We start from the raw sequence: 14105 nt of genomic DNA, 5'->3' as shown, positions 1-14105 counted from the left end.
TATGTCAGAATTTATTAACATTGATCTTAAATACTACACCTGTATAACCACTTGGCGTGGTTATACAGGTATAATCCCCAAGACCATGTTGGTAATTACCGATGTGGTCTTGGAGATGGAAGTCCATTTTTAAGTGAGGAGTGGCTGTACTCTCACTTTAGTAGTTTTTACCAACAATATACAACCAAAAGAAAAACCTTCAGAACTTCCTTATAAAGCAAAGTATATTTAGCTCATACAATGACCTCATGCCAATAATGTTACAGTACAAGGGAAGGGAATAGGATGGGATGCCATAGGGAGGGAGGGAAAGAGGTCCTGGAAAATAGGAAGGATGGCAAGTAATAATAATAATAATATCTTGATTTATTACAAGTACATATACAATAGGTAGAAAGTTGAAAGTGAACATAGAAAAGAGTAAGGTGATGAGGGTATCAAATGATTTAGATAAAGAAAAATTGGATATCAAATTGGGGAGGAGGAGTATGGAAGAAGTGAAGGTTTTCAGATACTTGGGAGTTGACGTGTCGGCGGATGGATTTATGAAGGATGAGGTTAATCATAGAATTGATGAGGGAAAAAAGGTGAGTGGTGCATTGAGGTATATGTGGAGTCAAAAAACGTTATCTATGGAGGCAAAGAAGGGAATGTATGAAAGTATAGTAGTACCAACACTCTTATATGGGTGTGAAGCTTGGGTGGTAAATGCAGCAGCGAGGAGACGGTTGGAGGCAGTGGAGATGTCCTGTTTAAGGGCAATGTGTGGTGTAAATATTATGCAGAAAATTCGGAGTGTGGAAATTAGGAGAAGGTGTGGAGTTAATAAAAGTATTAGTCAGAGGGCAGAAGAGGGGTTGTTGAGGTGGTTTGGTCATTTAGAGAGAATGGATCAAAGTAGAATGACATGGAAAGCATATAAATCTATAGGGGAAGGAAGGCGGGGTAGGGGTCGTCCTCAAAAGGGTTGGAGAGAGGGGGTAAAGGAGGTTTTGTGGGCAAGGGGCTTGGACTTCCAGCAAGCGTGCGTGAGCGTGTTAGATAGGAGTGAATGGAGACGAATGGTACTTGGGACCTGACGATCTGTTGGAGTGTGAGCAGGGTAATATTTAGTGAAGGGATTCAGGGAAACCGGTTATTTTCATATAGTCGGACTTGAGTCCTGGAAATGGGAAGTACAATTCCTGCACTTTAAAGGAGGGGTTTGGGATATTGGCAGTTTGGAGGGATATGTTGTGTATCTTTATATGTGTATGCTTCTAGACTGTTGTATTCTGAGCACCTCTGCAAAAACAGTGATAATGTGCGAGTGTGGTGAAAGTGTTGAATGATGATGAAAGTATTTTCTTTTTGGGGATTTTCTTTCTTTTTTGGGTCACCCTGCCTCGGTGGGAGACGGCCGACTTGTTGAAAAAAAAAAAAAAAACATATACAATAGTAGTAGTAGGTTGGTAGACAGCAATCACTCAGGGAGGTACTACTGTCCTGCCAAGTGAGTGTAAAACGAAAGCCTGTAATTGTTTTACATGATGGTAGGATTGCTGGTGTCCTTTTTTCTGTTTCATAAACATGCAAGATTTCAGGTATGTCTTGCTACTTCTACTTACACTTAGGTCACACTACACATACATGTACAAGCATATATATACATACCCCTCTGGGTTTTCTTATATTTTCTTTCTAGTTCTTGTTCTTGTCTATTTCGTGTTATCTCCATGAGGAAGTGGAACAGAATTCTTCCTCCGTAAGCCATGTGTGTCGTAAGAGGCGACTAAAATGCCGGGAGCAAGGGGTTAGTAACCCCTTCTCCTGTATATATTACTAAATTTAAAAAGCGAAACTTTCGTTTTTCCTTTTGAGCCACCCCACCTCGGTGGGATACGGCTGGTACGTTGAAAGAAAGAAAGAAGACATGTACAGTATTAGTAGTAGGTTGGCAGACAGCAATCACCCAGGGAGGTACTAACATCCTGCCAAGTGAGTGTAAAACGAAAGCCTGTAATTGTTTTGCATGATGGTAGGACTGCTGGTGTCTTTTTCTGTCTCATAAACATGCAAGATTTCAGGTACCTCTTGCTACTTCTACTTACATTTAGGTCACACTACAAATGCATGTATAAGCATATATATATATATATACAACACACACACATCTGGGTTTTCTTCTGCTTTTCTTACTAGTTCTTGTTCTTGTTTATTTCCTCTTTATCTCCATGGGGAAGTGGAACAGAATTCTTCCTCCGTAAGCCATGCATGTCATAAGAGGCGATTAAAATGCCAGGAGCTAGGGGCTAGTAACCCCTTCTCCTGTATACGTATATTACTAAATGTAAGAGGAGAAACTTTCGTTTTCCTTTTGGGCCACCCCACCTCGTTAGGATATGGCCGGTGCATTGAAAGAAAGAAGTTTACTGAGTATACCAGGTAGTGAACAGTAGGGTTATTATTGAAAGAATTAGAGGTAAGACAAAGAGTGGGGTTGCAGATGAGCAAGGAGGCTTTAGAGTGGGCAGGGAATATGTAGATCAAGTGTTTACATTGATGCACATATGTGAACAGTATTTAGTTAAAGGCAGGAAAGTTTTCATTGCATTTATGGATTTAGAAAAGGCATATGATAGAGTGGATAGAGGGGCAATGTGGCAAGTGTAATGGAACAGGTAGTAAGTTACTGAATGCTGTAAAGAGCTTTTATGAGGATAGTGAGGCTCAGGTTAGGGTGTGTAGGAGAGAGGGAGACTACTTCCCAGTAAAAGTAGGTCTTATACAGGGATGTGTAATGTCACCATGGTTAATATATTTAGAGATGGGTTGTAAAAGACGTAAATGCTAGAGTGGTGGGGAGAGGGGGTGGGATTAAATTACGGGGAATCAAATGCGAAATGGCAGTTGACACAGTTACTTTTTGCTGATGATACTGTGCTTATGGGAGATTCTAAAGAAAAGTTGCAAAGGTTAGTCGACAAGTTTTGCAGGGTGTGTAAAGATAGAAAGTTGAAAGTGAACATAGATAAGAGTAAGGTGATGAGGGTATCAAATGATCTAAATAAAGAAAAATTGGATATCACATTGGAGAGAGGGATTATGAAAGAAATGAATGTTTTCAGATATTTGGTACAGTAGTTGACTTTTCAGCAGATGGGTTTATGAAGGATGAGGTTAACCACAGAACTGATGAAGGTAAAAAGGCAAGTGGTGCGTTGAGGTATCTGTGGAGACAAAAAATGTTATCCATGTTGGCAAAGAAGGGAATATATGAAAGTATAGTGGTACAAACACTCTTATATGGATGTGAAGCATGGGTTACAAGTGCTGCAGCGAGGAGGCAGCTGGAGATGTCCTGTCTAAATGCAATGTGTGGTGTAAATATTATGCAGAGTGAATTTGGAGTGTGGAAATTAGGAGGTGTGGAATTACTAAAAGTATTTGTCAGAGGGATGAAGACGGGTTGTTGAGGTGGTTTGGTCATTTAGAGAATGGATCAAAGTAGAATGACTTGGAGATCGTATAAATCTGTAGGGGAAGAAAGGTGGGGTAGGGGTCATCCTCGAAAAGGTTGGAGGGAGGGGGTAAAGGAAGTTTTGTGGGCAAGAGGCTTGGACTTCCAGCAAGCATGTGTGAGAGTGTTAGATAGGAATGAATGGAGACGAATGGCTTTTGGGATCTGATTAGCTGTTGGAGTGTGAGTAGGGTAATATTTTGTGAAGGGATTCAGGGAAACCAGTTGATTTAGCTGGACTTGAGAATTGGAAATGGGAAGTACAATGCCTGTACTTTTAAGGAGGGGTTTGGGATATTGGCAGTTTGGAGGGATTTTCTGAATTGTTGTATTTGAGTGCCTCTGCAAAGACTGATTATGTATGAGTGAGGTGAAAGAGTTGAATGATGAAAGGATTTTCTTTCCTTTTAGGTCAACCTGCCTCGGTGGGAGACGGCCGACGTGTTAAAAAAAAAATGTACAGTACAAGGTATACAGGCCTAGCTGACATCAATGACATACAGTGGTACCCCAAGTTTCGTACAGCTCCCAACTCGAACAATTCTGTACAGCACGGCCCCGCTTCATGGTATTTCACTTTGCGGCATTCCACTAATACAGACATTTCAATTTATGACTAAAACTCGCTATACGGCTCCCCCACCTGACTTTCTAATATGGTCACCACACCCCACCCAGTTTGTTTACATTCTCCATGAGCTCATTAAGCACCATGTCTCTCCATCATGTCTGGAAACTCAAAAATTTCAAGTGTTTTTAAAAGTTATTTCATATTTTATATATACTCTGATAATTATACTTGTGTATACCTGTAGCTAAACAAACTTACATATTGTGCTGGCATGCAGGTACACATTAAAATCACTAAGAGTGTCTTATGTCTCGAGATGCCATACGTACAGTGGACCCCCGCATAGCGATACAGTGGACCCCCGGTTAACGATATTTTTTCACTCCAGAAGTATGTTCAGGTGCCAGTACTGACCGAATTTGTTCCCATAAGAAATATTGTGAAGTAGATTAGTCCATTTCAGACCCCCAAACATACACGTACAAACGCACTTACATAAATACACTTACATAATTGGTCGCATTCGGAGGTAATCGTTATGCGGGGGTCCACTGTATTAATCCGTGCAAGAGAGCTCACTGTTATGCGAAATTATCGTTATGCGAATGAATTTTCCCCATAAGAAATAATGGAAATCAAATTAATCCGTGCAAGACACCCCAAAGTATGAAAAAAAAACATTTTTACCACATGAAATATTAATTTTAATACACACAAACTGAAAAAGGCATGCACAATTACATGACACTTACTTTTATTGAAGATCTGGTGATGATTGATGGGATGGGAGGAGGAGAGAGTGTTAGTGTTTAGAAGGGGAATCCCCTTCCATTAAGACTTGATGTGTAAAGTCCTTTTCTGGGGTTACTTCCCTTCTTCTTTTAATGCCACTAGGACCAGCTTCAGAGTCACTGGAGTTCTGTCGCACAACATATCTGTCCATAGTGGCCTGTACCTCTCGTTCCTTTATGACTTCCCTAAAGTGTTTCACAACATTGTCAGTGTAATAGTCACCAGCACGGCTTGCAATAGCTGTGTGAGGGTGATTTTCATCCATAAAGGTTTGCATTTTCAGCCACATTGCACAGATTTCCTTAATATTTGTAGTAGGCAATTTCTTCAATTTCTCTCTCCCCTCCTTCGAACCAGTTTCCTCAGGTCTGGCCTCTTGCTGTTGAAGTTGATCTATCAGCTCATCAGTGGTTAGTTCTTCATTGTCCTCCTCCACCAACTCTTCCACATCATCCCCACTAACCTCCAACCCCAAGGACTTTCCCAATGCCATAATGGATTCCTCAACTGGCATAGGATTCTCAGAGTTAGCCTCAAACCCTTCAAAATCCCTTTTGTCTACACATTCTGGCCACAGTTTCTTCCAAGCAGTTCAAGGTCCTCTTAGTCACTCCCTCCCAAGCCTTACCCATAAGGTTTACACAATTGAGGATATTAAAGTGATCTCTCCAAAAGTCTCTTAGAGTCAGTTGAGCAGTTGAGTTTCTGAGGTCACTACAAAGCACCTTTCAAACAGAGCTTTTGTGTACAGTTTTCTGAAGTTTTCAATAACCTGCTGGTCCATGGGCTGCAGGAGAGGAGTGGTATTAGGAGGCAAAAACTTCAACTTAATGAATTTCATGTCCCCATAAAGTCGCTCTGCCACGTCTGTAGGATGACCAGGGGCATTGTCTAACACCAGGAGGCACTTAAGTTCTAATTTCTTTTCAGTTAGGTAATCTTTCACATTGGGGGCAAATGCATGGTGTAACCAGTCATAGAAAAAGTCCCTAGTGACCCATGCCTTACTGTTTGCCCTCCATAGCACACACAAATTAGCCTTGAGGACATTCTTTTGCCTGAACGGTCTGGGAGTTTCAGAGTGATACACTAATAAAGGCTTCACTTTGCAATCACCAGTAGCATTGGAACACATCAACAGAGTAAGCCTGTCTTTCATAGGCTTATGTCCTGGGAGTGCCTTTTCCTCCTGAGTAATGTACATCCTGCTTGGCATTTTCTTCCAAAACAGGCCTGTTTCATCACAATTAAACACTTGTTCAGGTTTCAGTCCTTCACCGTCTATGTACTCCTTATCACACTATGTATGCCACTACGCCTCTTAAATCTCTCAAACCAACCTTTGCTGGCCTTAAATTCACTCACATCATCACTAGTTGCAGGCATTTTCTTAATTAAATCCTCATGCAACTTCCTAGCCTTTTCACTTATGATCACTTGAGAGATGCTATCTCCTGCTATCTGTTTTTCATTTATCCACGCCAATAAGAGTCTCTCAACATCTTCCATCACTTGCGATCTCTGTTTCGAAAACACAGTTAAACCTTTGGCAAAAACAGCTTCCTTTATTGCCTTTTTGTTGCCCACAATAGTAGCGATGGTTGATTGGGGTTTACTATACAACCTGGCCAGCTCGGAGACACGCACTCCACTTTCATACTTATCAATGATCTCTTTCTTCATCTCTATAGTAATTCTCACCCTTATTCCTGTAGGGTTGGCACTAGAAGCTTTCTTGGGGCCCATGGTCACTTATTTTGCAGATAAAATCACCAGAAACACTGTAATAATACGAAATGTTCCGACTGTATGCTTGGATGTTACCGCGGAGGCTGGCTGGTAAACAATGCCACCGGCGGAACATGTGAGGCTGGCTAAGGGCGCACATTAGACGTGTCTTGGACGAACAGCGTTGAGCGGATTTTTTAGCGGTATGCGAGGCAAAATCTTAGCGATAAAATGTAGCGGTATGCGGATTTAACGTTATGTAAGGCCAACGGTATGCGGGGGTCCACTGTATTAGTAATGATAATATTTAATAATAATCACAGTCTCATTAAATGTCGTATATTACGTTAATACAGTGGACCCCCGAGTTTCGTTGACTGTGACTTGTGAAATCTAACTTTCGGCAAAATATAGCCTCGTGTTTCGTCATTGGCCTTGTGATTCGGCGACTGTCTGGTACACGTCTGCCTGGCATCCCAGCATCAGCATACACACAAAGCCAGTCTCCACACCATTCACACTGTGTGCCATTGTGTATCAGTGAGTGACTATCACCCCATGGGTTCATACGATAAATTTCATAATAATCCATTGTTTTTTGTGCTTGCAGCTGCTAAACAAGTCACCATTGGCCGAAAGAAAGCTAGTGCCAGCCCTTTGGTAAAGAAAGTGAGGAACACGATCGAATTCAATAAAGAAATCATTGAAAAACATGAGAGTGGAGTGCGTGTTACAGAGCTTGCCAGGATGTATGGCAATCCAATTCAGTCATCACTTTGATCGTGGAAAAGGAGGAGGAAATAAAGTGTGCTGTTGTTGCAAAAGGGGTAGATATGCTCACAAAAAAGAGAGGTTATTGTTGGTGTGCATTACCCAAAAACAGTTAGCAGGTGGTGTGCATTACCCAAAAACAGTTAGCAGGAGATAGTATTATGCAGTCAATAATATGTGAAAAGGCAAGGCAGTTGCATGACAATCTCATAAGGAAAATGCCTGCAACAAGTGGTGATGTTTGTAATTTTAAGGCCAGCAAAGGCTGGTTTGAGAGACTTAAGAAGTGTAGTAGCATACAGTGGTAAGGCATGGTGAGGCTGCCAGTTTAGACAAACAGGCAGCTCAGAAGTTTGTACAGGGGTTTAAGGGGTATGTAGACACTGAAAAATTCAAACCTCAACAAGTGTTCATTATTATTATTATAATCAAAAAGAAGCGCTAAGCCACAAGGGCTATACAGCAACAAGTGTTCATTTGTGATGAAAAAGGCCTCTTTTGGAAGAAAATGCCAGAGTACTTAGATCACGCAGGAGGAAACAGCACTCCCAGGACACAAGCCTATGAAAGACAGGCTGTCTCTCATGTTTAGTAGTAATGCTAGTGGGAATTGCAGAGTGAAGCCTTGACTGGTCTATCACTCTGAAAATCCCGGAGTGTTCAAGAAAAACAGTGTCGTCAAGGCTAATTTGTGTGTGATGTGGAAGGCTAACAGTAAGGCATGGGTCACAAGGGAAATTTTCCTTGAGTGGTTTAATGAAGTGTTTGGCCCCAGTGTGAAGAAATACCTCCTGGAAAATAAATTGGAACTCAAAGTGCCTCCTGGTAATGGACAATGCTCTTGCTCATCCTCCAGACTTGGAAGAGCCCCCTAATACAACTCTCCTCCAGCCCATGGACCAGCAGGTCATTTCAAACTTCAAAACACTGTACACCAATGCAGTGTTTAAAAAGTGCTTTGAAGTGACCTCAGACACTGAACTGACCCTAGAGTTCTGGAAAGATCACTTCAGTATCCTCAGTTGCATAAACCTTATAGGTAAGGCTTAGGAGGGAGTGACTTGCAGAGCTTTGAACTCTGCTTGGAGAAAGTTGTGGCCACAATGTGTACAAGAGAGGGATTTTGAAGGGTTTGAGGTTGACCCTGAGGAGCCTATGCCAGTTGTCGAAAGCATTGTGTCACTGGGGAATTCCATGGGGTTGGATATGAGTTTAGAGGATGTGGAAGAGTTGGTGGAGGACCACGATGAAGAGCTAACCACTACAGAGCTGCAAGAGCTTCATCTGCAACAGCAACAGACCACAGCTCAGGAAATTGTTTCAGTGGAGGAAGTGAGATAGAAGAAGGTGCCTTCTTCAAAGATTAACCCTTTCAGGGTCCGTCCCGTAGATCTACGGCTTTACGTTCAGGGTCCAAACCGTAGATCTACGTCATGAGCTCAGCTCACTCTGATAAACTGTGAGTGGTACATTTGGGCCTAGATATGAGAGAATACATCTATGTGGTATGTGTGCACCACATAAAACAAATCCTGCAGCACACTGTGTATAATGAGAGAGAAAAAACTGAAATCATGATTTTTCGATTAAAACAGCGACTTTGCAGTGTTTTTTCATATGTTTTTATAGTTGTATTTATGATTTCTTGGTCTCATTTGATAGAATGGCAGACATATTACAGAAATAGAGATGATTTTGATTAGTTTTAGCACTGGAAATGGCTTGAAACTGAGCTCAAAGTAGCGGAAATGTTAAATTTTTGCCGATATTCAAGAGTAAACAAACGACCTCACACGTCTAATACACACCAGCTGGTGGGTCTAATATACATTCACAAATATGGTGATGATATTTATACAATTATTACAGTATTGCATAACAGTAAATCTTCTATTTTTTGGTGTGAATAAAAATTCATTATGTGAATAAAAAATAAAAATGGAATTTATTTGTAAAGCCTCAAAACGTAACTAATGAACAGAAAAAGTGTTAGTTTAGTTCCAGGAATACCTACATTGTTTATTCTGGACCCTATTTTGAAATTGGAATATTTTGAACTTTGTGTTAAATTGGCCAAATTAACAATTTCCGATCACTTTATTTTGTAGTTGAAACAGTTGACTTGGCGATTTCTTGTGCTCAATCGATAGAATAGAAGTAATACTAGTGAAATAGCTAAGAATTTGGTTGACTGTAATAATGTAATTGGCTTAAAATGGGAGTCAAATTCGGCAAAATCGCCGATTCGTCAATATCGCTGACACATCAAAATTCGCGATAGCATAATTTCGTCAATTTTCCATCAAATTTCGTACTTTTTGTTTTATTACCTTCACAAAAAGAATCTCTACCATTTCATAAGAAAAAATAACAAATTTTTTTTTTTTAAATTCTTGGACACTGGGGCACCACTTCAGATTTGGGCCTTGGACCCTGAAGGGGTTAAGGACATTTGTGCAAAGTGGACTAAAGTGCAAACATTTATGGATGAACTTCACCCTGAAAAAGCTGTTGCAAGCGGTGTTGGCAACATACACAATGACAGTGTGTCCCATTTTACGGAAATTTTAAAGAAACGTCATAAACCGAGCTCTCTGGACAGATATTTTGTGCGGCAGGGGTCCAGTGACTCTCAAGTTGGTCCCAATGGCATTAAAAAACAAAGAAGGGAAGTAACCCCAGATAAGGACTTGGTACCTGAAGTCTTTATGGAAGGGGATTTCCCTTCCAAACAGTAGTGTATGTACCTTCATCCTCTCCCCTCCTCCCTTCTTCCATCTACCCAGAAGTCTTCAGTAAAGGCAAGTGTAATATTTTATGTGTGTACTGATTTCTCATTGTTTTCTGTATGTAAATCTTAATTAAATTTGAAAAAAAAAAATTAATATTTTGGGGTGTCTGAAACAGATTAATTGGATTTCCATTATTTTTTCTGGGAAAAATGGTTTCACCATTCATGAATTTTGTCTTTCGGCAGATTCTCTGGAACGGATTAATCATGAAACTTGGGAGTCCACTGTATACACATTTTAATTAATCTATGTTATTTTTTCAAAATTATATAATAAACATGATACATAACAAATAAAAATGATAAATACACCCCACAACAGAATAAATAAACATAAATGTCAGCCTGTTAGATAGTGAATGGAGACGAATGGTTTTTGGGACCTGACGAGCTGGAGTGTGAGCAGGGTAATAATATAAGATGTGGTAGCCAGAAGCCTTGTACGAGTGACGGCAAGAATAACGTTTTCCCTAGTCCAACATAAGAGAAAATGTGTTACGGGGGTAACTGTAGAAAACTATTCCTTTTGTATCCCTTCACTCAGAGGGTAATTTTTTCTAAAAATGGTGTTACATGAGAATGGGAGTGTTCCTCTTTATTTATTCTACCCTATTAATGTAGAGACAACTCGTACACAAACCAGACGTGTTCGCCTGGTTTGTTTACATAACTCCGTGCTTGTCCCCTCTCATGTACTCATCCTCTCTCTCTCATTTATTCGTTTTTATCTCGTTTACTCACCTCTGACCCTACATTAAGGGAGGGGTGAGTGAAATCATTTTTTTTTTTTTTGGTCCAATTTCAATGTGATTTTGACAGTGGATTAAGCAGCATAAAAAACACAGACTGTGTTTGTTTTGACTGTTAGCCTTCAATTTTTTTTTATTTTTATTATCACACCGGCCGATTCCCACCAAGGCAGGGTGTCCGTCACTGTCTTGCCAGAAGGGTGCTTTACACTACAGTTTTTAAACTGCAACATTAACACCCCTCCTTCAGTTAGATAGAAAAAAAAAATAAATTATGCACAATTTCATGGTCCTAAAACTTTCCTTGTTCTACTAAATTGGGAAGATGTACAATGCTCTAGTTAACAAGAACAAAAAAAATTACATTTAATGAAAAACATACTTAGAAATTTGATAGAAACAAGCTTATTACATCAAAATGTTGCCAGAACTTTGCACTATTTTTCTGTAAGAAAACATTTTTTTCCATAATTTTTCAATCTTAATTTCCTGATCACTGAAAAATGGCTCACCCCTCCCTTATGTCTACAAATATTTTAAGGTAAGTAATGAGTGAACTGTATATGCATTTTATCGCTCTGGGATGCTTAAATGACAAATAATATTATGTGCGTGGGGTGGCCTGGTATGGTAGCCTGGCTGGCTACCATACATACCACACTTGATTTCTTACAATAAATACTACTCTTCTCACCCTAGATTAAGACTACAAATATTTTAAGGTAAGTAATGAGTGTACTATATGTGTATTTCACTTTTTTATTGTTTTTACTGCCTAGTTCTACTGCTAACTTAACATATGTTAGTGTAAACTTATCTAGTATTTCTATGCATTTATAAGTGGAAAAAAGGGTGTTCCACCTTATGGCGATTTCCACTCTATGGCAGTAGCCTGGAACCTAAGCTGCCGTATAAGTGGAGCCTTACTGTACGTGTATTTTTGGGGGTCTGAAACGGACTAATCTAATTTACATTATTCCTTATGGGAACAAATTCCTTGAGTAACGGCACTCTAAGCCTTCTGGAACGAATTATGGCCGAAACTCGGGGTACCGCTGTACTACTATATAATTACATGAATAACTTAACTGCTATAGAACATCCAACACATATCAAGTCCCTGATAAAAAGATGGGTGGTGGTTTTGGAGCTGCTGATTTTCTTGTATCATACATAATCAATCTCTTTCGTATCATACATAATCTATCTGAATAAATATTTACTATGGTTTTTTTTTTTTGTACTACATTATCTACTACAGTACAGTCTCTGAATTTTTTTATTAACTTTCGGGGTGTGGACACACCCCGACTTATTTTATTCATTATACTACTATATGATTACATGTATAACCTAACTGCCATAGATTATTATTATAATTAAAAAGAAGCGTTAAGCCACAAGGGCTATACTGCGCTGCAGGGCAGGAAGGAAGCGAGGGCATCAGGTGGCAAAAGGGAGATGGATGAGTAATAGGTTACGGAGAACAGTGGGGCAGTGGATGGTGAAAGGGTAAAAGGCAGCAAGAGATTGAGCTAGAAAGGGCTGAGGGGAGTGCGAAAGGTATCATCATCAGAGTTTGTGGAGTAAATCAGTCGTTGTCAAGAAGTCAATGAGAGAGTCAGGATTAAAGGAGGGTCCATCAGCAAGAAGGGAAGGTAAAGAGAGAGTAGTAGAGCAGAGACGATGTTGGAGGTAAATTCTGCGTGCTTGTTGATAGAGAGGGCAGTCTAACAGAATGTGGCTAATCGATACTGGAACTTGAAACTGCTCACAGAGAGGAACAGGGTGCCTCTCCATGAGATACCCATGAGTAAGATGAGTGTGGCCAATGCGAAGGCGGGAGAGAGTGGTCTTCCAACCTTGGCACTGATGACAAGAAGACGGCCAGTAACCTATGCTCGGTTTAATAGAATGAAGTTTGTTACCGAGCAGAGTTGACCAACATTGTTGCCAACGGGTGTGAAGGAGGGTAGCTATTACAGCAAAATAGTCCAGAAATTGAACACCTCTATATGAAATTGGTAGGTCATGTACTGCTGACCGCACAGCAGTGTCTGCCTGTTCATTGCCCTGTATGTTGACATGACCAGGGACCCAACAAAAAACAATATCTTTATGCTTGGTAGAGATGCGGCGTAGCCAAAGTTGGATACAGAGAACTAGGGGGTGAGATATAGCCTGTAGAGCAGTAAGGGAGTCTGAGACTACCACAATGATGACACAGGCATAGATGTGATATGAATAAGTGCTGCAAGAATGGCATACAATTCAGCAGTAAAAATGCTAGCCGAAAATAGTAAATGCCCCCGCAGGATGCTGTCCGGAAACACTGCTGCGAATCCGACGCCGTCTGAGGAGTTAGAGCTATCTGTGTACACAGCAATGGCATGAGAATGAGAGTGGAAGTGATCAAGAAAAAGAGAGCGGGAAGCCACCATAGGCAGTTGGGCCTTCAAGCAAGGGAGTGAGAAAGAATAGACCCGAACAGCTTTAACTTCCCAGGGGATTAGGGAAAAGTGACATGCTACATGAACATATAAAGGTGGTAATTGAAGGGAAGACAAGAGCAAATGTAGGCGAAGAGAAAAGGGACAGAGCAAACAGGGGCGGCGAACAAATAAAGAATGTCTACTAACATCAGTGACCATTCTATAAATGGAAGGATTGTGGAGATCGTGAGAGAGTACATAGTAGCGAAGGCAATGGGCATCACGGCGATCAGACAAGGATGGAACATTCGCTTCTGCATAGAGGCTCTCAACAGGGGAAGAGCGAAAAGCACCAAGGCATAAACGTAATCCTTGGTGATGGATGGGGTTAAGGCTAGAGAGAGTAGCAGGTGAGGCCACTGAATAAATCTGGTCACCATAATCGAGTTTTGATAAAATGAGGACTGAATTTAGGCGAAGCAGAGTTCGACGATCAGCTCCCCAGGAAAGAGGAGCAAGGGTTTTAAGAAGGTTCAGCCGGCTGTGACAAGTTGCCTTCAGAGAGGTAATGTGAGGTTTCCAGGATAACCTACGGTCAAAGAGAAGGCCTAGAAACCTGACTGTATCATGTTCGGGGATACGGGAGCCATAGAGATACAAAGGATGATCGGAGATGACAGAGCGTCTAGTGAAAGTAATCTGGTGAGTTTTGGTACTGGAAAATTTAAACCCATGCGTGGTGGCCCAAGTGGAAACACGGTCGACCGCATGT

The sequence above is a fragment of the Cherax quadricarinatus genome, chromosome 32, assembly GCF_038502225.1.
Source record: "Cherax quadricarinatus isolate ZL_2023a chromosome 32, ASM3850222v1, whole genome shotgun sequence".
Classification (NCBI taxonomy): domain Eukaryota; kingdom Metazoa; phylum Arthropoda; class Malacostraca; order Decapoda; family Parastacidae; genus Cherax; species Cherax quadricarinatus.
Note: the sequence above shows the minus strand (reverse complement) of the source record.